The 27,068-nt window shown below is 41.9% G+C and overlaps 1 protein-coding gene across 2 annotated transcripts in view; it reads left to right on the forward strand.

Annotated features, from left to right (window-relative positions):
- The window catches only part of SCRG1 (stimulator of chondrogenesis 1), a 94,647-nt gene that overhangs the window by 28,477 nt on the left and 39,102 nt on the right, over positions 1–27,068 (forward strand). The window contains exon 1 of one of the 2 annotated variants that reach the window (XM_081090649.1): positions 17,088–17,125. The exons of the other annotated variant lie outside the window; for it this stretch is intronic. The gene's annotated coding sequence lies outside the window, so the exon portion shown is untranslated. Of the gene's footprint in view, positions 1–17,087; positions 17,126–27,068 lie in introns of those variants that run through there. 2 annotated transcript variants of the gene reach the window in all.

Consider the following 27,068-nt stretch of genomic DNA (forward strand, 5'->3'; position numbering starts at 1 on the left):
CAAGCGGAGATCCTGACTACGTTTTCTATAGTTTATATAGTGAATAACCCTGAAATACAGTTGACCCTTGAACAACAAAAGGGTTAGCAGCACGGATACCCCGCACAGTCAAAAAACAATGTGTAACTTTTGACTCCCCAAATACTTAACTACTTATAGCCTACTGTTTGACTGGAAAACTTACCGATAACATACTAAATAGTCGATCAACACTTATTTTGTATGTTATACATATTATACACTGTAGTCTTACAATAGAGTAAGTTAGAGAAAAAATTTTTTGAGTATAGGCTGGTGTGCAATCATTTCTTTAAAGTTACAAACTATGTAAGCGTCCACCTGTCCACCTCCAGGAAACACACACCTTCACAAAAAGCATTTCGTCTGTTGTTTCTGAGGAAGGGGAAAATAAATGCGTTTAATCCCTAAGATCTCTCCAGTTGAAAACACTCAGTTTTCAAGGGGCAAAATAAAATCATGAATAAACAAAGCGGTTGAGAAACACGGCCCACCTCATAGTGATTTGCTCCCAGGCCACTGTCGAGAAAAGGCCAGGCACTCACCTGACGGGGTAGGCTTGGCAGGGGACACAGGAAGCAGATCAAGGAGGAGGTATAATCGTCACAAGACCCCAGAGGAAGGATGTTCAAGCGACAGACATACATACGTGGGATGCTGGAGCCAAGAGGCTGGGACCAGAACATCTGGGTCTGCTATAGGCAGAGACATGTGGCTTTTCGACAAGGTCAGCTACATGCTGGGAAACCCAGAGACACAAACCAAAATAAGGTTCTCCGTGTACCCTCCACAGAAAGGCCTTATCATCTGTCACACTCGGGTATTTTCAGCCACACTTGCCTACAGGATAACCACAGTGTCAACAGTATCACCTTGGACTACAAAGGACAACAGTGACAAGCTCAGGGCCCTCTGACTGTGAAGATAGCGTTGTTAATGCTGCAAATGCTAGATTTTCTGTTGTCAGCAGAGCTTCTCAAGTTATTTATACTGCAACGACTTGTCTCAGATCACCCCGCTCTTTTAGCCGCTTCCCTGTGCCGTGTCATACTGGACGTGAGACTCTTGTCAGCAGGAAGTTGTCCTACATGGCCCGAACAACCATTGACACGAGTTCCCAAACGTAAGCTTGAGACCTCTCGCTCTGCTAACCTCCCACTTTAGCCCGTCTCTCTGATTCCCCCGGGAACTTATCAGTGGCACAAAATGATATCTCATTCTGGAAACTTGGAAAACCTTCCAAAAGAATAAATCACTCTATGACAGCGATTTTCAATCCATGTGCTGCAAGAATTTTAAACATGCAATACCTGACTGTTTAGTCAGGGGCACGGACCTCTTTTCTCTTAGCTTGTAAGATTAAAAAAAAAAATGACAACAGTTAACACAATAGCCATCTGGTGTGAATGAGTCAAAAATTATACCTATTTTTTTTGTCAGATTGGCAAAAAATATTATATACTTTTTGGGGTGCTGCAGAATTTTAGTAATTACTTTATGTGGGCCATGAGATGAAAAAGGTGGAAAATCGCTACTCTATGAGACTCCTTAAATGCCCAGTCCAAACCAGGACTGCAAGGATTTTTGAAGAACCTGCACAAGGAGGCTATTGTATGCGTATACAAATAAATGACACAATTCAAGGGTTTAATACTATCTGCCAAGTTAAACTACTGCAGAGCAGCTGTGCACAACTGGAGATCCATAAATCAGCAGCAGCAAACTTTCATCCAATTAAGAGAGTTGAATAAGAAAAAAATCCACAAATTAAGATGTGTCCAGGACACAGATGACATCGTCATTCCTCTCTGAATGCAAAAATAAATAAAAATAAAAATAAGTCTTCTTTGTGTTGATATAAAGGCTGGGGTTTCTTTTCTAGGGGCACAAGTTTTCCAGCAGGTCAAACACTTTATATCCTGGCATAAAACTTTGTTCTTAGGGGGGTCATTTTAGACTTGTTGGTTTGTCTTTCTATAAATAGTAGGGCAAAACAGAAGAGATGACTCAATCTGAAAAGCAGTCTTTCTTTAAAAGGAGTGGATGGGTAAACTAGGATCCCAAGGCTTTCCTGGGAAAATTAAAACCATGTTATAATTCTGGGGCCCTGCCTTTGTGCAATTATATTTCTTTTGTCCTCTATCTTGTTCATCTGCAGGACAAGGACATTCAGCAGCAGGTCTGATGGCCAGGCCAGCAGATGCCTCCCTCCAGCATGGTAGGCCGTGGGCTCATGGGCTTGGCTAGAGAAGCCGAGTCAAACTATAACAAAGAGAAGTCACATTGTTATAAAGTTGGGTGGCTCCTGGGTAGAGTGGCCAACCATCCCCAGTTAGCGTGGGTCTGAGAGGGTCCCTGGGGTGCATGAGTCTTAGTGCTAAAACCAGAAAAGTCCTGGGCAAACTGGGACAGGTTGGTGGCCCCAATAGAAGACCAAGCTTTAGGCTATATAGGAAACCTGAGTTATCCATTAATCTACAGAAGTTTATCATTTTTAGCTTTTCTTTAAGTGAATGAAAAGCCAATATTAATGATCCAGGCTCTAATAAGCACCAGGTACAATGTCATAGATACCTAATTAGTATTTATGAATTGAGCTTTTGCTTTATGTTAGGTACAGAGCAGTGATAAAAAGGAAAGTGCAATGAATTCCTCACTTTCTTTTAATCCACCTGTAGAGAGAACAGCCAAACAAACCTCTGCTAGCTACCCGAGGATCTTGCAATCCACAAATAGACCTGCTTTTATTTTTAATCTTCTGGGTTCTGCCTCCACAAATGGCCTCCTGGCCTTTTTGAACAACCACAGAAACTGTTAGCTTAAGCTGGCAGAGAAGGGAAGGAGAGAGAATGCTGTATCTTTATAAATATACAAGATTAATTTCTTCTATGGCTGATTCTCTCCACAGACAATACTTCAACAAACATTCCAAAAAAAACACAACATCATTTAAATAAGCATGCTTAAAGGAACTACTAGGAAGAAATATACTCATTTGATTTAGAACATTTTCTATTTAAAAACTTTAATTTTATTTTGATCAGACATATTATATTCTTTATATGACTAATAAAAGGAAAATAAAATGTTCTTTATAAGACTGTCACTATTAGAAAGCAAATGTACTGTATGTAGTTGGAATTGAAATTTTATTCTTCCTGATGATAAAAACAAGACATTTTTATAAACAAATATATTAAAACTATATTTTTATTGATTTCAGAGAGGAAGGGAGAGGGAGAGAGAGATAGAAACATCAATGATGAGACAGAATGATTGATTGGCTGCCTCCTGCACACCTCCTACTGGGGATCAAGCCTGAAACCTGGGCATATGTCCTTGGCCTGAATCCAACCTGGGACCCTTCAGTCCATAGGCCGATGCTCTATCCACTGAGCCAAACCAGCTAGGGCTAAAATATTTTTATTATAGGGAACTTAAGATATCTATGAAAACAAAATAAAACCTGAATTAGCTAAATTGTTATTTTGTAGTGTTTCAACCTATTCCTTTTTTGTGCACATATATTCCTTACATAATTGGAATCACTGTATATTCTTTTTTTAAAAGTATAATTTATTGATTTTTACAGAGAGGAAGGGAGAGGGATAGAGAGCCAGAAACATCGATGAGAGGGAAACATTGATCAGCTGTCTCCTGCACAGCCCCTACTGGGGATGTGCCCACAACCAAGGTATATGCCCTTGACCAGAACTGAACCCGGGACCTTTCAGTCTGCAGGCTGACGCTCTACCCACTGAGCCAAACCTGTTAGGGCATGTATATTCTTTCCAGTATTCTGTTTTTACCCTTTGACATTGTATTTCCAGTAATTTTGTCTGTCATTAGGTATTCTTCTAAATCAGTGTTTGTTTCTGGACCTTGCTACAGTCTTAAAAATTATTGAGTACCCCAAAGAGGTTTTGTTTATGTTATTCCTATTGATATTAACCATATTAGAAATTAAAATGGAGAAATTTAAAATACATATTTATTATTCATTTTATGTTAATAATATTCTTTATAAGTACTATTTTTGTATTTTTAATATATTTGAAATATATATTTCAATATATATTTTTATTTTTAATTGAAATATTTTGCTCCAAAGGAAGGAACATAGTGTACATGCAACTTGTATATTTGCTAAATATGAAAAGACTGATTATATAATTTTTATTTTATTGATTTTAGAGAGAAGAAGGGAGAGAAAGAGAGAGAAACATTGATTTGTTGTTCCACTTATTTATGTATTCATTGGTTGATTCTTTGTATGTGCCCTGACCCAGGATTGAACCCACAACCTTGGTGTAGTGGGATGATGCTCAACTGATCTACTCAGCCTGGGCTTGAATATATTTTCAAAAAAATCATGGAGCAGAATGGTATTGTTTTAACACTTTTGCAAATTTTCTTAGTCTGAACTAATAGAAGACAGGTATATCCTCCTATCTTCTTTTGCAATCTCTCTGTTATATATGTTGTCTTAGTTGAACTATATGAAAAAATCCATCCTCAAACAGATATATAGTTGGAAATGGGAGGAGTATTTTAATAGACTTTTCAGATAATTGTAGTTATTCTTCTTTGACACCGCACCACAATGGACAAGTGGTAGTTTCTTTAAGATTACTAACAATGTGATATCTGAAATCATAGCAGTGCACTTTGTGGTTCTGCTTCACTAAAATCTATTGGTCCATCTTGAGCTTTGAATTGATCTCTTACCCATACATGATTTCATACCATTAATCAATATCACCACTGATCTCATTAGAAATGCCACTAAATATTGAGGGGCTATCAATCCCACAGTGGCAGGTACGAATATTCCAAAATTCAAATTTTTACTTGAAAGCTCAAATTTTATCATTGCTAACATTCCTTGAAGTGACTAACTTTCTTGATTCATTTTAGAGAAGATGCCTACCAAAATTTAATCTGAATAATTACAGTGTCTGTTAGTTATTATTTTAAGTGAACCCGGCACTCTGAAAAGGGGGGCTGATTAAGCTCACCACACAGATAGAGACACAAGTGCTTGCTTTCCAGACAACTATCGCAGCAAAAGTGCTTGTGTGTGTGCCCCATTTTGTTTCACTGAATATTAAAACATATATACTCAGGGTTGAGATTTGATCAAAGTAATCATTTTTATTGATTCTTCAATAACATTCTTAATTAAAATACTATTTTTTTGTTCCTATGATTGCATGGCATTGAAGGATACAATGATTATTAGTGTAGTTGGATGCCATGGCCGTTTCATGCTAAGATACTAACAGTTTTACTCATCATTGCTTTAGCACCATCAGTACAAACATCAACCCAGTGAAAAAGGCAAAGAATGTCAATATTATTATGAAAATGGTTTTGACCTCATAGACCACCTGAAAAATGCCTGTAGGTAATCATAAATAAAGAAAATAGGCCTAACCGGTTTGGCTCAGTGGATAGACCAAAAGGTCTTGGGTTCAGTTCTGGTCAAGGGCACATACCTTGGTTGCAGGCTCCTCAGTGGCTGGGCTCTGGTCGGGGCTCATGCAGGAGGCACCCAATTGATGTGTTTCTCTCACATTGATGTTTCTCTCTCTCTTTCCCTCTCTCTTCCACTCTCCCTAAAAATAAATGGAAAATATCCTCAGGTGATGATTAACAACAACAAAAAGAAAGAAAATAAATGCTAGTATCCTCAGGGGCATCCAGAGGGAAACCATTACTCTTTTATTTCTGTATTATCAGAATTTTAAAGAATGATCCTGTATGACTTGAAATTAATTTTTAAAAATTGGCCTAGAAGTGTCCCTATCAAAAAAGTGGAGGAAGGGGGGGCTTGAATAATGTCTCAAGAATTTATTGCGAGGGCCCAAATCTCCTTTGAAAGTCTCTTCGAAGTCTTATGAAATGTCCCCTAAAAATCCTAATGGATTCTATAAATTGCATAAGTGTTTCCTATGCTTTCTGCAGTAAACATAGTGTAGGAATTATGACAATGAGAACTTCATATAATACATATTTTCAAAGCATTTTTATGTTTTCAAAGTATGTGTATTCTCCCCTAAAATGTCTCATGAGACACCGAGACAGAATACTCTTTCAAGTAGAGCACTGTTTTCTTCTTCTTCCTCGTGTTTTGGTGTTACCTCTTGAAAGGCAGGTGAGCAGCATGTGAAGGTCTGGTCTAGCATTCTCCACGCATGGACACTAGAGTCACTGGCCCTCCCTGTAAAAGAGGTCCCCTTAGGCTTCCTTATGTCTTCCTTAGCCTTAACCATTACACAGGACCAGGGTTGATCCTAAATGCAAAGGTGGCATTTTATCCTTGTCACCCAGCTTTGTTAGTACAAGTCCTCTATCATTGCCCTCCTATTCTATGATCTGTCTCTTTTTTTCATTGATTGATTGATCAATTGAATTTATTGGGGAGACATTGGTTTGCAAAACCATACAGGTTTCAAGTGCACAACTCAACAAAATATCATGTGCACACTGCATTGTGCGCCCATCACCCAAAGCAAAGTCTCTTTCCATCCCCATTTATTCCCCTCTTGGCCCATCTCCACCTACCTCCATCCCCTTTTCTCTCTATCACCACACTGTCGTCTGTGTCTTTGTGTGTTATATATGTATGAATATGTATATTTTTAATCCCTTCATTCTCTTGTTCTCACCATTAGAATGTCTATGAAAGGGTCTGAAAACGTGTTCAAAGGTAAAACTAGAATTCTCACTCCAGTCAAGAGGATTTATATTAAAAGAGCCTACAAAATCCTCGAGCTGAAGTAGAAAGAAATCTGTGACTACTTCTCACTATCCCCAAAACCAGCACTTTTAGGTACTTTCTGAACCTGCTACTTCCAAATGTGAACTGTTATACACCAAGTACTGTGCTAAAAGATCAATATTAAAAGGATATAAGAATATGAAGAAATATCCTGGAAATTCCTATCCCATCTGTCCTACAGGACTCTGCAGTTTGAAGTTTAGGTGATGACTTCCAATTTGTCATGAGTTTCATGAGGTGAAAACTAGATGGGAAGCAGTCATAGCAGTTTGAAGAAGGGTAGTCACGATGTACTTGCCTCAGCAGTGACTCTCAACCGTTAGCAGGAAGTCTGGAGAGACACATCTGAGAAATGGCTGCCTCTAGGGAGTTGCACAAAACAGGGTGAGGCACAACGGAAATCAGGCGAGGTGGCAGGGATCCCAGAAGGGCTGAGTACTGGATTTCAAAGCTGACATGACCCAAAGGCCTGAGGAATTAAGTATGTTTTAAATATTCAGGCAGGCAGGGGCCCAGAGCCCAGCTCTCAGGAGGTTAAGATTGGAAATAATTCCTCTGGCCCATAATGCTTCAGCCTTCTTATTCAGTTCAGCAAGTATTTCTTGAATAATTATTGTGTGCCAGAAATTACATATATTCCTTAGGTTATCTTTCTTTTCCTAGACCAGTGGTTCTCAACCTTCCTAATGCCGCGACCCTTTAATACAGTTCCACATGTTGTGGTGACCCCCAACCATAAAATTATTTTCATTGCTACTTCATAACTGTAATTTTGCTACTGTTATGAATCGTAATGTAAATATCTGATATGCAGGATGTATTTTCATTGTTACAAATTGAACATAATTAAAGCATAGTGATTAATCACAAAAACAATATGTAATTATATATGTGTTTTCCGATGATCTTAGGCGACCCCTGTGAAAGGGTCATTCCACCCCCAAAGGGGTCACGACCCACGGGTTGGCGACCCCCAGGTTGAGAACCGCTGTCCTAGACGACTGGCTTTTTGAGGACAGGACATAGACTGTGTTTATCTTTTTAGTCTTCTCCACACCTAGCACAGTGGTTTGCAAGCAATTAATACACAAAAAAAGGTTGTGAAATGATGAATAAATGTGTAAATAAATGGATGAATGAAGTGAGTTTTGTTTCTGATGCAGTCATCTTTTATACTTCCTTAAGAATGAGGTTAGTCCTACACCCAAAATCAGTGGTGTGAGGCCTACACATGCTCCCTGTTCACAGTTAGAATAAGGCCAAAGGGGCTGAGATTACAGAGAGATTCTTGCACCAGAAAGTGTTAATGTGATAAATGTTTAGCACATGGCCTCTAAACATTTCACTGCTGAGAATAAAGTAGGATTGCCCGGATTGGAGCAGTGAAGGAGGCATTGCTATGGGGAAGGCAAAGTGAATGTTTGAGGTTGAACCTCATCTTAATTAAAATAGTAACACAATAAAAAAAATGCGTGTAAGAAAGTATTTTTAAATCTGCTTTATATGGTATCACACATGTTTAGGTGATAAAACATCTCATACATTTCTCAAGATGCAGCTCAGCTGTCATCTTCTCTAGGAAATACCCTTTGATCATCTTTCTGACTTGTCCTCATCTGGATTAGAAACCTATGCTGAGTTGAATAGTGTCCCCTCTAAATTCCTGTCCACCTGGAACGTGTGAAGGTGGCCTTATTTGGTTTCTCTCTCTCTCTCTCTCTCTCTCCCTCTCCCTTCCTCTCTGAAATCAATAAAAATATTTTTTTTAAAAAAAGAATTATTGGTTAGCTACAGTGGCAAGAGGTAAAGATCTGTCTCCACACATTTGCCTCAAATAAGAAGGCTTTTTAAAAAATATATATTTTATTGAGTTTTTACAGAGAGGAAGGAAGAGAGATAGAGAGGTAGAAACATTGATGAGAGAGAAACATCGATCAATTGCCTCCTGCACACCCCCTACTGGGGCTGTGCCTGCAACCAAGGTACATGCCCTTGACCGGAATCGAACCTGGGACCCTTCAGTCTGCAGACCGACGCTCTATCCACTGAGCCAAACCAGTTAGGGCCAAATAAGAAGGCTTCTATATGCTGGAGTAGTTTCTGTATTACATGTGATCAATGAATATATATCTTTGGATATATATCTTTAACACAAAAAAAAATTGTATTCCTTGACCACGTAAACAGGCATTGCTGACTGGTGGTAAATGTTTTTTCAAGCAGTAATTTGGGGGTTCCTTCTGTTCTGTGACTCTGCCACTTTCAGAATACGGTTTCTAGAGGCCCTGCACTGTTTTGCACTTAATCTGGCAGACGAGGGAAGGAGGAGCATGGAGAAGCGATCTTGGGAGGCTCTGAGGAGAACAGTCCAAGAAGCAGCCACATCACTCTGCACACATCCCACTGGCTCAGGACTCGGTCCCTTGTCCATGCCTAATCATAATGGGGGCCTTGGAAACCATGTGTGTGCCCAGGAAGAAGAGGAATCTGGTTAGGTGGACAACCAACTGTCTCTGTCTTACTATTTGTGATTATTGTCCACTACAACATCTCAAAACTTTTTAAGAAGTCTTAAATCAAAAAAAGCAAAATATCATGATCATGTCTTGCAAAAGTTAGGTAAATCTACTAAGTCCCAAAAGCAATAATTGAAAGGAAAATAATGGATTAAAAAAGAAAAGGTTCATTGAAAAATAGTTTGACATAAACAGAGTCTGTTGATATGTAGGCTCTGCCAATCAAATATCTGGATGATGTTTATCTAGCTTTTCTTCTAGATGTCTTATCATTAAAAAGCTTGTGATTAATATGCTAGCCATTGATTAATCAGTACATTTCTCAGAATCTGTTATTTTATCAAAAAACAAACCCCACCACCTCCAAAGTTTAGAATTTAAAATAATGTGAAGATAACACCTGATACTTATTTTAATGTGGGATTTAGTTGTAAACTGCAGATTCCCATACACAAAGCTTAATTGCCAGCCTCTGGTTTCCTATTTTTGCCCCGAGAACAGGTAGGTCTACACAACCGCAACTTTGATCAAACCAATGACACTCTCTGGTAGCATCCATACCAAATCCCTGCAGCCTTGGTGTTTCTTGGAATAATGTGGCATGGCAGGCCTTCGGGATCAACTGAAGGGAAGTTAAGTTCAGCACAATACTTGGAACTGCTCTTTCCTTATAGATGTTGACACAGCCTATTTTGTTGTTGTTGTTTCATTATTCACGTTTCACATTGTCCTTCCCTGCAATCAATATTATGAGAGCCAGGCGGGAACTATGTCTAAGTCACTTTAATATATAAAAGGGCAGGTTGCCATCCACTTAAAACATGTCAAATCCTAACTCAAACAGGATAAGGCTTTGGTAATTCCCAGCTTCTGCCATACTTTTCTTTTTCCTCTTTTCTTTTCAGCTAATGCATGACCCAACAAATTATCACTCCTGTTGGATATTTTTCAGTCAATTCAAAAATAGAGTTAATAAGGAAGGCAAATCCTATCTAATAAAAGAGAAACATGGTAATTGGCGTACGACCGCTACCCTTCCCATTGGCTAATCAGCGAGATATGCAAATTAACTGCCAGCCAAGATGGCGGCCGGCAGCCAGGCAGCTTGAAACTAACATGAGGCTTGCTTGCTTCAGTGACGGAGGACTCCAACGTTCTCCGCTGGCCTTGCCGGCCTCTGAGATTGCAGTTTAAGAAACATTATAACAAATATAGAAGCTAAACAAAACCCCAGAAACCTGCTTTCAGCGAGCCCGGGATCTCAGAGCTGGAGTTATACATTGTTTCGATTATAGAACCTAAACAAACCAGATACCTTCTTTCAGCAGCAGAGGCCCCAGAGCCGGAGCCAGAGCTAAAGCTGGCCCAGAATAAAAAAAGAAAAGAAAAAAAGGAGCAGTTGGGAGCTTCAATCGGCCTGAAAACAGCCCTCAGCCCCTCACCCAGACTGGCCAGGCACCCCAGTGGGGACCCCCACCCTGAAGGGTGTGTGACCAGCTGCAAACAGCCATCATCCCCTCACCCAGGCTGGCCAGGCACCCCAGTGGGGACCACCACCCTGATCCAGGACACCGTTCAGGGCAAACCAGCCAGCCCCACCCATGCACCAGGCCTCTATCCTATATAGTAAAAGGGTAATATACCTCCCAGCACCGGGATTAGCGGAGCTGAGAGGCCTCCTGGCACCGGGATCAGTGTGACAGGGGGCAGCACCCAAACCCCCTGATCGCCTTGCGGCTCTGTGTGTGACAGGGGGCAGAGCCACAACTTCCCTATCCGCCCTGCTCTGTTCGTGACAGGGAAAGGCGCCCCAACCCCCTGATCAGCCCTGCTCTGTGCCTGATAGGGGGGAGCTCCCCAACCCCCTGATCACCCTGCGGCTCTGTGTGTGACAGGGTGCGGCGCTCAACCCCCCCACCCCCCACGGGCCCTGCTGTGTGTTATGGGGTAGAGCCATACCCTCCTCATCGGCCCTGCCCTGAGTGTGAGAGTGGCGGCACCCCAACCCCCTGATCGGCCCTGCTCTTTGGCTGATAGAGGGTGGCGCCCCAACACCCCCACCCCACAGGCCCTGCTCTGTGTGTGACGGGGTAGAGCCATAACCTCCCCATCGGCCCTGCCCTGAGTGTGACAGGAGGCGGTGCCCCAACTCCCCTATCAGCCCTACTATGTGAGTGACGGGGGTAGCTACTCAACCCCCTGATCGGCCCTGCTCCGTGCATGACAGGGGGGAGCTCCCCAACCCCCTGATTGACCCTGCTCTGTGCATGACAGGGTACAGAGCCCCAACGCCCCTGATGGGCCCTGCTCTGTGCGTGACAGGGGGTGGCGCCGCAACTTCCCCATCGACCCTGCCTTGAGTGTGACAGCGGGCGGTGCCCCAACCCCCCAATCGGCCCTACCCTGAGTGTGACTGAGGGTGGCATCGCAACCTCCCAATCTGCCCTGCTCTGTGAATGACAGGGGAAGGCGCCCCAACTCCCCAATTGGCCCTGCTCTGAGCCTGACCAGGGGCTGCACCTAGGGATTGGGCCTGCCCTCTGCCACCTGGGAGCAGGCTTAAGCGAGCAGGTCGTTATCTCCCGAGGGGTCCCAGACTGCGAGACGGCACAGGCCGGGCTGAGGGACAGCCCCCCCCCCCCCCCCCGAGTGCACAAATTTTTGTGCACCGGGCCTCTAGTCAGTTAATAAAACCCTTTTGTTTTTCTTGACACGTTTCTCAAAATCTAAATTTTAAATTCAGGCCATTATTACAAATTTTATTTTCCCTTAGTTGATGACATCTGTGGTTAAATGTTCAGAGCTTTTGGGATGGTTTAAATTATTGCATTAAATACTGCCAGACAAAATAAGTTGGTACATGCTTTATTAAATATACTATTGAGCAAATGACATTTAGAAATAAGGAAAGGATGCCCAAACTTGGTTTAGACATTGTGAGTGTGTGTGTGTGTGTGTGTGTGTGTGTGTGTGTGTTGTTGTTGTGTTCTGGGTGTCTTTTATAGTAAATTGTTTTAAGATTACTCAATAACAAGATTGCATGCTGTGGGAAGCTGGGGTAATGTTTGCTTCTTTTCTAAAGTAAGTCGGCAGAGAGCATACAGTAGAAAGGAGACGATGAAAGCAGGAGTTGATGGTAACATTAAGACAGCCTGCCTTTTATGTCTTCCTGGACTCCATAGAGAGGAATCCCAACCTCATTACTGAGCAATGACCATTTCCTGTTAATCTGGGTGTGTGGGCAAAAGATGTGGGGGGTGGGGGGAGCTAACCACAGGCTGCTAAGTAAGCTGTTGTAGTCTTTGGAGATGCTTAAATGAGTGAAGCAATTAGAATCAACACGCCTGGGAGGCTGGGAAGAAGACTGGAAAAGAGTAATTAATGAAGCTCCAAGCATATAAGTAGTTGTAGGATCTATATGGAGCCTATGCAGGCAGTGGTCCAGCCAGGCATTAAGGTGTCTTTAACCGCTAGCATAATGGCCAGATGCTCATATAAACTGAGAAAAAGAGACAAACAGGCCCACACACAATTTGCGGACAGATGTGCACACAGCTTCAAGTTGACCATCACACATGCACAAATAGTGAATGCACTTTTATGGGCAGCATATATGGTAATACAAAAAAAAAAAGAATGCATAGAGAATGATTGTTTTGCTTCGGTGTGGACATGAACTTTGATGGAACTTAGTAAAACACAGAGCATTTATTGCCATGATGAATGGCTCTCTGGGGAGTCGTTTCCCTGCCCTCCCAGCTGGCGTATAGGGCTGCCGGGACAGCGCTGGGCAAAGAAGGGACGAACAATAGGTTCTGTGAGTTGGAGAAGCTGAGGCTGCCCTCCCTGGCTGGGTGGTATGAGCATCAGTCCCGAGCAGCACATAATTCAGACAACTGATGGATTCTTGCGGAATGTGGAAATAACAAAGGGGGGGAATGAGAGCCAATTATGAAAGTGCACTTGAATCACCCAATGTGCTGAGGATTTTTTGTGTCAACAGATTCCACTCTTGAAAAGCCACATGCCTGGTGAATTTCCTGATCAAATCCAGGGCCCACTATTCCACCCGGAGTAACCCAACGACATTACCCAAACTGGACACCGCAGGGTGATTCGCCAATTGGATCAACTAGAAAACAAGTCGCTTTTACACCCCTTAAAATTTTTTAAATTTAAATTTATGTTTGTTTGGTTGAATTTTTAAAACTTTAATACAGTTAAACCAGCCTGTCTGATTTACTTCAGCGCCTTCGCTGGAAAACCCAGGGGCAGGGACTGCCTCTGCCTTGCCTTTGTGTGTGTCGGCCAAGGGGTAAAGACATCTGCTACACCGAACTTTAAACTTCACTTTACCTTTATTTTTCTTGATCCTTTCTCCTGGCTGTGAGCAGAAAGCTCTTGATTTCCTCAATCTTGCAGAGGTGAGGCAGGAGGAGGCGCACAGGGAGGGAAATTGTACAGCCTGAAACTGTCCTTTTTGCCTGAGATTTTAAAACATTCTGAGGCTCTCCTCTGCTCCGTATTTATTTAAAGGCACAAAGCAAGAAAACGGACCCTGGCTAAAGCTGAAGGAGACTCTCCCTCGCTACTGATCTTGGCCATGTTCTTTCACTATTCATTTTCATTTTCTTGAGAAGTTCCTGGCAGTAGGTGTGTGCATACGGGGCTGTTTCTTTAAGAAGTCCGATAAATTTATATTCATACATGCATAACCCATGGACACAGACAATAGTGTAGTGAAAGTCTTGGGAGGGGGTAAAGGGGATTAATGGGGGGGAGGGAATGGGACACCTGTAATATTTTCAACACTAAAGATACATTTAAAAAATAAATCAATAAATTTTAAAAGAAGTCAGATGCCTGGCCACTCTACCTTAGAATTCCACCAAGGTAGCCACCTGGAAAAAGTTCTACGCAGCTGGTGAGAGGCCCACGGAGGACGTAGATCCCAGCATCCTGACAGCAGATGCCGAGAGCCCCGGCACCCAGACAGAGACGGTGTCTCATGTGGAAACACTAGCCCAGCCCAGCCCAGCTGCCCCGCCCTGGGGACCGATGCTTGGCTTTGACACTGGGTGGAGGGGACCAAAAGCCCCTCCAACCAGCCACTAGGAAAGCTCCGTTGTCTTTCTTCTCTTACAGCCTGTGTTTCCCCCGCCAGGATAGAGGCTGTCAACCCCGCGGTGTTCCCAGCTCAGGCCTTTTCTGGGAAAAAAAAAACAACAAAAAAACAAAACACTGAACTCTGAATCTAAGTTCTAATAAAAAAATTCTAAAAGTTTTTATTCTGTGTCATAACGGATCCCAAACCTGTCAGTGGTCAGAATCTCTTGATCACATGAGCTTTTCAAAAAATGCCAGTTCCAGGGTCCCAACCCAGGCAAATCTGACTCCCTGGTCCTGGGATCACACTCGGCAATTCATCATTTTAATGCTCCCCCAGGTGAATCTCATGATCAGCCATATTTTGAGAACCAGAGATTTAGTTTACTTTTTTAAACCAAATATCTTAAAATGCATCTTTGGCTATTGCACTTGGAACACACTGTTTGTTTGCATTTACTCCCGATTCCGATACTCGACCAAGTGACACCAGCTCCTTCCACTGCCCCCGAATGGCCACTGTGTGGTGTATAGGTGTGGCCAGTACAGCCCTGCAGGACACATTTTCTCCCATTGCACTGAAATTGCTGTGCAACATGAGTCCACGGATGAGAAAGGAGTTCGTAATTCTATTTTTATCACACCCCACAATGTCTCCAATCATCTCAAAGGATGCCGTCAAATTTTCAAGTTGAAATTCCCTGGAGTTCACTTTAATTTCTAAAGTTTGAAAAACACATGCTTTAGGTTCAAGGAAAGAATCCGAGGCCTTTCCTTCCCTGCTCCTCCACCACTCGCCCATCTTGCCTCCATCACCAAAGCCTGAGGCAGACAAGCTCGCATTGACATTCTTTTTCCATCAAAGCCTAGTTAGGAAAATAGACACCATGCTAAGTGTTATGGGTTTTTAATATGTTTTTATTTATTTTAGACTGAGGGGAAGGGAGAAGGAGAGAGAGAGAGAGAGAGAGAGAGAGAGAGAGAGAGAGAGAGAGAGAGAGAAACGTCCATTGATTGGCTGCCTCCTGCATGCCCCCTGTTGTGGATTGAGCATTTGGTTTAATGAACTATTTCTAAAATCTATTTAGTGTAAATTCCTTACTTTTTTCATATATAATATTCCTCAGAATATGCAAACTATGCTGTAAATGCTGTTCTCAAGCTTGCTGCATAATCTAAACCTAACCTGTTAGCTTTCAAAGCTGGAGCGGGAGCAGGGGCGGGGGGAGAGGGAGGAAACACACCAAAGTGAAATAGAAAGAAAAACAAATTTTATCTGCAAAGTATTACATCTGACTATTTCTCTTTCATGTTCGCTGGTATCTGTAAAAGGGATACCTTAGTCTGCCCCCAGAAGAATTCCTCACTCAACCCCTAGAAGAAACACTAACCACGGCCTCCCACAAGGATCTCCAGCTTCAATAAAATCTGAGAGAAACAGGGGAGGTGTTACATGGACCACACGAACCATCCTGCCAGCCCTGGGATGCCCAGCTGCCCTTAAACACAGACAGCTTGAAAATTATCCCATGGGGCAAAAGGTGGCTCTATTTCTATTCAAGGAGATAAGAAGAAACTCCACTCTTAGGACTATGATATTTCTACCCATTCCATGCCTGCCTCGGGCTGGAAGAGGCATCCGACTGTGACACCTGGTACAGACTCAGACGGGGAGCCAAGCACAGAGAAACTGGGAGTGAGGCTGAGGACATCCTGTGGCAGCTGCAGGTGAGAAGGAGATGCTGAGAGAAAAAGGAACAACCAGGATGGAGAGAGAGAGAGAGAGAGAGAGAGAGAGAGAGAGAGAGAGAGAGAAGAAGAAGAAGAAGAAGAAGAAGAAGAAGAAGAAGAAGAAGGAGGAGGAGGAGGAGGAGGAGGAGGAGGAGGAGGAGGAGGAGGAGGAGGAGGAGGAGGAGGAGGAGGAGGAGGAGGAGGAGGAAAAGGGAGGAGGGAGGGAGGGAGAGTTGGGAAAAGAAGGAGTGGAGGAGGGGGAGGAAACGGAGGAAAAGGGGAAGGGAGGGAGGCAGGAAAAAATCATGCCTGATGATTTTCCAGCTCCCTTGAGGACTGGCTTAACGTTTCATTTTATAACACCACACTGTCCACCTAATAAAGTGTTCCCATCGTGTTATGCTAATCTGGCTTTTACCTTTGAGCTGGATTTCATTCATAAAAACAAGCTGGTTCCTATTTAGAAATAGGGATGTTTCTTAAGCAAAAACAGTTTGAATTGATTTTATTTATTTGTCTATTCCATTCCTAATTCTAAAAATAGGTACCGAAAAGTTCCAAACAATTGAACGCATTTGAAAGTAACCATCACGTGACTCCAGCATTCCTTCCATCATGATGTGCTACCTGAGGACCTGACAGAATACTAAATGTACATGAAAACACGAAGGCCGTTTTCTGTCCCATTCATTCGGAAGCTGATGCGTATAGATGGGAGACTCTGGTGGTTTAGTCTCCAACATCCACGTAACAAAGGACTGAAGTTCCTGGGGCAAAGGCAGAAGAAACCAAGTCCAGTTCAATATGTATAGTTCTAGGGATTAAAATCTTCTATTAACATCCTTACAGACACAGTCTCCTTCTGAAATTAGCTTTCTTTCACTGGATCTGGCTTCACTTCACAGTCAAAACAACACTTGGGAATATTGGCCAAGCAGCTGCCAACCACAGCCTCCTTTGTAGGTGACCTGTAAGTGTTGCTTCCATTTGCATTCTTCTGCCTTAAGGAACACCACATCCTCTGCCTTCTAAATTCACTGGCTTTGTCTTGCTTCTCTTTCATTTGCCTCTCCCTCTTTCCACCCTTTTGGAATTAATCAGTCTGCTTTCGCAGCTTGACTTCAGCTGGAATACAAATTCAGACTTCGCTTTGCTTGTGGCCCACAATTGAAGGTCAGCAGTTCTGCTCACTGAACCCCAGTCTATGCAGGAGGAGGTGGTCTGAAAATTACATGGAGTGCCCTCTGGCCCATAAGCGGAACTCTGGCCCTGAGCTATTTCATAAGTAAAATAACCTTTGGGAGAGCACACAAATTAACCCCTTCACGGACCTGAAAAATTACTCTTAGTAAATATTTCAGCAGTGTTTGCTTTTTCTCTTTAACAATTTTAAGTAAACTTACTTTATAACCTATGTATGAAGTTCTTAGGGTCTAATTATATTGGTTGTTTTCGCTGATGATTCTGGATTGTTTCATGTATTTTGTTATTTAGAATTGTAAGTTCATGTTTGGTGGGACTTTACATAAAGGAATTCTGTGCAGAGTTGAAAATACTGGCATGTCTTTCTAGAGACGGTTTTAATTACTTTTCTTGAAGGCACCAGTATTGCTACCTGCTTGGATAATTTAGGCCCTTCAAACAGTGTAAATTCAAATCCTAAACTTGAGTGAGGGCAGCTTGAGATTCTCAGGTTTTTTCCAAATTCTCAGTTTTTTCCTTCCCTTCCTCCATTCCCAATAGATCAGGCAAACCAAAAAGTTTTCTTTAAGCCTCCCTTGGGGAGAGGATAAACATTTTCAGTTCTCCCCTTCACAGATATATTCAATGGTTCTTTATTTGAGGGTCTTAGATCCAAATTTCTGCTCTTCATGGACCTCAAAATTTGTCACCTGTACTTTCATAGCATTAAAAGCCAAACCCATGGTTGTTAAACAGACTAGCAAAAAATAAAACCAGAGCAGTCAAAAGATCAATTTCTGGAGTGTATCCTTTAATTTCTTATTATCACTTAAAAGCATACTTGTTATATTTTTATTCAGTATATCTAAGCGGTTTTTAGTAAGAGAGTTTTCAGATTTTATAGTCAGTAATATTGCTAGAAATGAAAGTCCTTTGATGTTATTGTTGTTTTTTTAAATATATTTCTTTATTGGTTTCAGAGAGGAAGGGAGAAGGAAAGAGAGATAGAAACATCAATGATGAGAGAATCATTGATTGGCTGCCTCCTGCACGCTCCCTCCTGGGGATTGAGCCCCCAACCCAGGCATGTGCTCATGGCCGGAATCGAACCCAGGACCCTTCAGTCCGCAGGCCGATGCTCTATCCACTGAGCCAAGCCGGCCAGGGCCTTTGATGTTATTTTTTATGTATTTATAGTTCTGACATATCTGTTCTTATCTGTCAAGATTTCTTTGTGTATGAAATCACTTCCTAAAATAGGCTTGCTTGATAACCACTTTTGATCCCTTATAGACTTACATTGAAAATATCTTCTCAGGCAAAGTGAAAAGAAAATTTGTGCATTTATCGGCTGACCTAAGTCAGAATATGCATGCTACATTATGGGAAGGTTCTTTGGAATCAGCTTGAAGAAAGAAAGAAAGAAAGAAAGAAAGAAAGAAAGAAAGAAAGAAAGAAAGAAAGAAAGGAAGGAAGAAAGGAAGGAAGGAAGGAAGGAAGGAAGGAAGAAGGGAGGGAGGGAGGGAGGGAGGGAGGAAGGGAGGGAGGGAGGGAGGAAAAAGAAAATGAAAGGGGGAAAAAAGAAGAAACAAGAAAAGAAAAAAGCCTGCAACCCAGGCATGTGCCCTGACTGAGAATTGAACCCTGACCCTCTGGTTCATGATTGACACCACTGAGCCACACTGGCCAGGCAGATGTCCTCTTTTCTGATTTTATTTTGAGTGCCCCTGTTAAGCTAGTGCCTTAGCACATGCTTAGTTTGTCCTTTGGGTTACTCAGAACTGACTGGGGCCTCCAGCCTACCTTGCCAACCACCCAGGCACCCTGGGCTACTCTGGTTGCTGCCCTTGCCAAGTACTCCATGCTTTTATATAGCTCAGTTCAGGTTGCTTCTTGAACTGGGAATTTCTTTTCCCTTTTTTTTCTCTGTCATATCTAACAAGCCTTAGCACAAATGTCATTTCTAAAACATCCCTCAACTCCCACCCTGGAAAAGGTCTTTTTGTACTTATCTACTCATAGTACTTAACATACTACATTGTAATACACACATGCACACACACTAGAGGCCTGGTGTATGAAATTCGTGCACTGGGGGGGGAGGGTGGTGTCCCTCAGCCCAGCCTGGCCCCTCTCACAGTCTGGGAGCCCTCAAGAGATGGCCTACTGAGTCTGGCCGCGGAGGCTCGGAGCAGGCACCGTGTGTGTGTGTGTGTGTGTGTGTGTGTCCTCTGGGGGCCTGCCCCCAGCCACGCCGTGGAGGCTCAGAGAAGGCGCCCCTGCGTGTTGTTCTCTCAGGCTGGGGGCCGCACCTAGCCCCACCTCCTGAGCTGGTCATGACCATTACGGAGTCCCGACCTAATGTGCATTATATATATATATATATCCTTCTCTCCTGTGAATATCTTGATAAGATGGGAGAGGGGTCTTAGATACCTTTTGTCTTCTGTGCTCAATGATGGGCATTTAGTCAATAATTAAGTGCACACATGGTGGAGAGAGTGATAAATGAATGGAAATCTTAGCTAAGGGGTCAGAGTGGAGAGAAGGAGCGCAGCAGGAGACTGGGAGTGATTTGGAAGCACAGGGTTGAGAATCCAAAACAGGACCCATAGTGAGGTCTTCCAGTTGCCAGAGTAGAAGCTCAGACATGCACTAAGAGCAAAAAACATACATGGCTTTGGAGCTGGGTAGACCTCCATTTGAATCCCTTCATGTGGCCACTTCCTGAGTTTGTGACAATGGGCAATTATTAATATTAGTGTATTAAAAATTGCATCCAGGCCCAGCTGATGCGGCTCAGTGGTTGACTGTGGATCCATACACCAAGAGGTTTGATTCCCAGTCAAGGCACATGCCTGGGTTATGGGCTCGATCCCTGATGGGGGGCCATGTAGGGGGCAGCCAATCAATGTTTCTCTCTCATCAATGTTTCTGTCTCTCTCTCCCTCTCCCTCTAAGAGAAAAATCAATAAAAACATATTTTAAAAAATTGAAAGGAAAAATAACATTCTTAAAGAAATCTAGGCTCTTCCTGGGAAAATCAGGATTTAGGTCTTACTTCTACTATTTAAAACCCTCTCCATTTTCAATTTTTCTTTGGCTTGACTTTAATGGAAATCTTTGAGTGGGAAAACTATTATGGTTATGCACTTATAACATCAGAATTCATTTGCAGTTTGATCAATTTATACAAACTGAACAATCCAGTTTTTAAATATATATTATTTTGTGGAACTGAATAATAGTAATAAGAAGGATTATTTAGAAAAGACAGTGATATTGAAAAATTGGGTAGAGTAATACCAATCTCATATACTGGATAGAATATTCATAAGGCTTTATGATTTTTGAAAGCTATTAGCAATACAATTTCCAACATAATCTTACAGATCTTCTTAGGAATGTATTATTTAGCCTTTCTTGGGCAGCTATTTTACTGATTATCAATACAGAGAGTATTTGGATCTAGCCTAAATTCTTCCTTCTGCAAATCAAACCTATTTCCTCTTGTTGTATTCCTAATGGAGACCAGATTCTTACATAACAACCTTTCATCTTCCTGAAGACCCACCCACTCAGCCATGCATTCCATTGCATGTCTTAGTTACCCAGCCGCCATGGAGGATATCCTGAAGGGAAAAGTTCAAGATCAAACGAGATGTCTCTCTCTTCATAAACTAACAAATATAATTTCCTCCTTTCTAGTTTTATTAACAATGAGAATTTCTCTCCAAATAACACACTGCAACCAAAGGTGCCACAGAAAATGCATCCCAGAGAGGCCTGAAAATGTTACTCTAGTAAACATTTTTTGAGTAATGCTGTTTTTGCAATAATTACAGTCTGAGTTTTTCTGTCATCAGAATCAAGTGGCTGATATTTAATAACCCTTTTGGCTCTAAAAATACAATGAGTCTGACTGTTTCTGGCACAAATTTTATTGTTCATGGGTAGACTTTGGTTCCATCTCTCCCTCTCTTTGAGTGGGAGAGTGAAGTAACATAGAGTGTTAATTAATTCAAAATAAGTCGATCTGGGTAACTAACTTCCATCATCTCTAATCACCATTTATCCTGTTTCTCTGCTCTTGCCCTCACCTCCACCCCACACACACACATAAATGGAAAGTATTTTTTATTTTCAATAATTGATTCATATGTTTGACTTTCCTGGATGTTGACACATTTTCCCCACGTAGGCCCTCTCCCTATATATGTCCGTTAATCCCAGAGAGTCAGCATGTATTTATAAGATCATTACAGAGACAAAGTTAATAATAGCTATAACAGCTATCATTTATTAAGCACTTCTTTTTTAATATATACATTTTTATTGTTGAGGGTATTACAGATGTCTCCCCCGACCCCCCCTGCCTTTACTCCCCCTCTGCCCAGCCCCTACCCAATCCTCCAAGTTTTCACCACCTTATTGCCCATGTCCATGGGCTATGTATATAAGTTCTTCGGTTTATCTCTTCTCGTCCCCTCACCCCCACATCGAGGTATGTCAATCTGTTCCATGCCTCCATGCTTTGGGTCTTATTTTGTTGGTCAATTCATTTTGTTCATTAGATTCCACAAATAAGTGAGATCATGGGATATTTGTCTTTCTCATATTGGCTTATTTTACTTAGTACAATATTCTCCAGGTCCATCCATGCTGTCCCTCTTTTTATTGAGCACTTCTTGTTACCCATGATTTCTACTAGGTGTTTTAGATGCATCACTGTATTTAATTCTTTTAGCAACATGTTATGAGTTTCTCCCAAAAAGAAATGAGTCCTACCTCTCAGTGCCTCAAAATGTGACCTTATTGGGAAAGAAGGTCTTTACAGGGGTAATTAGTTTAATGAGAGGTTAGCAGGGTGGGCCCTACTCCAAAAGGACTGGTGTCCTTAAAAAAAAAGGGGAAATTCCAGTACAAAGACACACATACAGAGAGAATGCCATGTGACTATAAAGACAGCCACCTACGATCCAACGAGAGAGGCCACACAGCCCTCAGAGGAACCAACAGCCCTCAGAAGGAACCCACCCTGTCAACACCTTGACTTCACACTTCCAGCCTCTAGAATTGTGAGGTAATAAATTTTTGTTGCTCAAGCCACCCAGTTTGTGGTACTTTGTTATGCAGCCCTGGAAAATCCATGCACAACTCTCCAATTTAAATTTTATTCTTTTTTTATAAACAAGGAAACTGAGGCATTGAAAACCTTAAACAGAGTCATATGGGTAGTCAGTGGTAGGACTGTCATTTAACACAGATCTGTTTTGTTCTAAAGCTTGTGTGCTTTCCACTGTATCATGCTGCCTCCAAATTCAAGTTATTTTTATCTGTATGTCTAAGAAAACACACATTGCACCTGAGCTTACAGAGTATACCTAGAATTGTACAATTGTGGCAATTTTTGGTTGTTTTTTATTGATTTCAGATAGGAAAGAGGGAGAGAGAAATAGAAACATCATTGATGATTGGCTGCCTCCTGCAGGCCCCCTCCTGTAAGGGATTGAGCCCGCAACCCAGGCATGTGCCCTGACGGGAATCGAACTGTGACCTCCTGGTTCATAGGTTGACAGTCAACCACTGAGCCACGCCAGCTGGGCAATTACAGTATTTTTATGTGGTTTACTCTGAGAAAAACTTTTTGATGACTAAGATGGGAGAGGGGTCTTACATACCTTTTTGAAGACCACTTCTCTGTTTGGGGAGTGAGTTATCACAGAAAGTTCAAGAATTAGGTAGAGTCATTGACCTGGTCTGGGGTAGACAAGGTTATTTATTCAAAGGCAATAGTTAGTTTGCCCTGGACATCAGTGGAGAATTGGAAAGGTGATCCCAGACATGTGGGAGGGGCTTAGGAAGTTGAAAGACTGTGCTTGCCTGCCTGATTGAAATTGGACAAGGAAAATGGAAGGAAATCTTTGAGTAACTTTTCTGGGAGAGTATCCCAGCTGAAATTGGAAGGGAGGCAATAAGATGCTCCAAGAGCAGGTGGTAACAAACAAGGAAACCAAATTAAAACAAAACAAAACAAAACAAAAAAACCCAAGAAAACAAAACAGACAAATACCTAGGAGGAAAGAAAGATTTCTCAACTTTTTTAAAAAAAAATAAGTTTGTATTGATTTCATAGAAAGGAATGGAGAGAGGGAGAGGATAGAAACATCAATGATGAGAGAGAATCATTGATTGGCTGCCCCCTGCACCTCCCCTACTGTGAGCTGAGCCTACAACCTGGGCATGTGCCCTTACTGGAAATCAAACCCTGACCTCCTGGTTCATGAGCTGACACTCAACCCCTGAGCCATGCCAGCTGGGCAAGATTTCCCAACTTTTAACAAAACTCTAGTCCAAAGGCCAGCCAAGAAAGGAGCCATTCCCTACAGAGGTGTGGACTGTTCATTCAATCTACAAAAATGCCTGGCCAGGGTGGAGAATGGGGCCTGAAGTTCAGCCTGCATTCCCCTACCTTGCTGTGTGCCATGGAGCTGCACTATGCTTGGTCAGCAAAAGGTGCATATTTTTCTAACTCACACAAAGGCATCTCCTAGGCTTCCTATGGCCCGGACCAAGAAATTATCTCAAGATCGGAGCATATGTATCAGACCTTGCGATCATTCCTCTGCTCTGTGGAATACAATAGAGCTTGTTGATTATTGTAGGATCAGAAAGTAGTACTTTATAAATACGATGTTTTATGCTTTTGAGATTTTTTTGTTTCTCCTAAAGTTTTTCTTTACTTTTGGTTGCTATTGTCTGGAAGTGCTTTTTGTTCAACTAACAAAGTAAAGAAATGCACGTTGTGTTTTTGTTTTTTTCACCTTGGGACCAAAGTCTCAAGGGAAGAAACACACCAGGAGGCCTGTCTGAGCAGCTAGACAGGAGAGGGGCAGAACTAGCAGCACTGCTATGTGCCTGGTGTTATTTCCAGGGTAAGGGCTGTGTTCTCATGGAGATTAAATTCTAGATTGGGGTGGGAGGAAAGGAGAAAGACAGAGAATAAGATAAAATGTATGTATAATGTAATGGATGAAATCTCTCTCCCCACAAATACACCAATAGGCATTTCTCTTTTGCATTTCTTGGTATCCTTCTTAGCCAGGGATATCTGGCTAAGGAATGGGGAATGGGATACAGTAATGCAGTAGGAATGCAAAATGATTTAAATATTTAATATTTAGACCAGGTCAGGTTAGCTCAGTGGTTAGAGCATCAACCCATGGACCGAAGGGTCTAGGTTCGATTCCCACTCAAGAACATGAACCTGGGTTGTAGGTCCGATCTCAGCCAGGGTCGGGTGGTGTGCAGGAGGCAACCAATGGATGTGTCTCACATCAATATTTCTCTCTCTCTCTCTCTCTCTCTCTCTCTCTCTCTCTCTCTCCCTCTCCCTCTCCCTCTCCCTCTCCCTCTCCCTCCCTTAACTAAAGACTTAATATTTAGTTGTTGGCATCCAAATAGGATTTCCAAGTCAACAATAAGATAGTAATCCTTGAAATCCAGGTGTTGTTGTTGTTGTTGTTTTTAGCAAACCCTATGAAAAGGACTGACTGAATAGATAATCTTTTTTTCAATAGTTTGTATTGTGTTTACACTTATATTTGTTATTTGAAATATGAATATACATCAAAATAGTTCATTTATAAAGATATAATTATAGAAATTTCTTGTAACAAGTGCAACTTATAAGGAAATAAGTGTTAATTAAACAATGTAGAATTTTAGTTCCTATATCTCCATTATGAAACTGGAAAAATATTTGACAAATTGTTTATGTGGCTGGTCTATGTTAATTACCCTTTATTACTCATAGGTCTACTAGTCTGAGAAATTGCAATGATTTCATCATGCTAGCAATTTAAATGAGTAAGACTAAAGATCATAGAGCTGTACGCATACCTGGAGCAGAGAGTGGAAAGATATGAAGTAGAAGAAGGTAAAAGCCAAGAAGTGGGGGAAGAAAGGAGAAGAGGAAGTCAGTTCTCTGCCCAACCTCGGGCCCAACCTCAAACATCTGGATGGGCTTGGTGAAGCACATCAGGGTTGTGGCTCACTTCCTTGTGCAACTCAGAGGGCTCCCAGATAAGGTTGTCAGGTAAACTACAGAAAGCCCAATTAAGTTTATATTTCAGATGACAAATAATTTTTTAAATACAGGTACCTCCCATGCAATATTTGGGACATACATACACTAATTTTTTTCTATTATCTGTCATTCAAATTTAACTGGGCTTCCTGTATTTGCTAAATCTGGCAGCTCTAGTCCAGGGGACCTTTTAACTTGGGACCCCATCCCCCAATGGCAACAGAATGATGGCATAGAAGTGTCAGCGAGAGTGTCGATGGCTAGGTCGAAGGAAGGAATCTTGTTCCTAGATGTCACTGACATCAATAAATATTACTTATTATTATCATTACAGCAATCATGAAATGCCTTCTTCGGTCCCTGGAGAAGATGCAGGGGTTGGGGAATGCGGCTGTCATGAAGAGAAGAGCCCTAGCTGGTGTGGCTCAGTGGATAGGGCATCAGCCTGTGGACTGAAGGGTCCCGGGTTTGATTCCGGTCTAGGGCACATGCCAGGGGTTACAGGCTCAATTCCCAGTAGGGGGCATGCAGGAGGCAGCTGATCAATGATTCTCATTATTGATGTTTCTATCTCTCTCTCCTTCTCCCTTCCTCTCTGAAATCAATAAAAATATTTTTTTTAAAAAAAAAAAAAGAAGAGAAGAAATAGGGCTAATATTATTATTCCAGGGGTAGATTGGCCCTGGAAAGACTTATGCAAGATAAAAACGTGGTGAGGCAAGCTGCTTTACGGAATGAAAGTTCTGAATCCAGCCCTCTTGTGGGTCTCAATGGGCCCTGAGCCAACGGAATAAACGCACACAGAGCTCTAATAGCACCAACCACTATCACGGCCCAGAAATACAGTAGCCACCACACTTCTCTGAGGGGAAACAAGAAGAGACCCAGTGGGTCTGTGAGAGACACAGAAATGGATGTCTTTTAAATTAGGTGGAGTGAAATAGTACTACTGTATTGGAAAACTGCTGGAAAGCCAGCTACCAATGGAAACAACCAGAAAATTCCTTGCTGTTGAATGAAACTCAAGAAAAGCAAGCTTGTTGAACAGTTTTGCCTTCTGTGTTTATGGCTAAAACCTCCTAATTAGTAACAAGAAATCTTTTGGAAGATAAAAAATAATGTCCTAAGACCAAAAAAAGTAAGCCAAAATAGTGGTTATGAAATTGGCAGCTTACTGATAACTTTGTTTTACTTTTACAGCCCTAGCCTGTTTGGCTTCGTGAATAAAGCATAGGTCTGCGGACTGAAGGGTCCTGGGTTCGATTATGATCAAGGGCACACACTTGGGTTGCAGGCTCCTCCTTGGCCCCGGCCCTGGTCAGGGCTCATGCAGGAGGCAACCAATCAATGTGTTTCTCTCACATTGATATTTCTCTCTGTCTTTCCCTCTCCCTTCTACTCTCTCTAAAAATCAATGGAAAAATATCCTCCAGTAAGAAAACAAAAACAAAACAAAACAAAACAAAAAAACATTGGCAAAGGACTTTTACTAGGCAACAATGTTGGTGATTAAATCAACTTGGTAACTATCAAGTGTGTTGTTAAAATATTTGAAATTAATAAAATCACTTTATAAAAATAAAGTCACAATTAGTACATTATTTAATAATTCAGATTTTGTCCAACTAGCCTAATGTCACGA

This window comes from Myotis nattereri, assembly GCF_964212035.1.
Source record: "Myotis nattereri genome assembly, chromosome: 5".
NCBI lineage: Eukaryota > Metazoa > Chordata > Mammalia > Chiroptera > Vespertilionidae > Myotis > Myotis nattereri.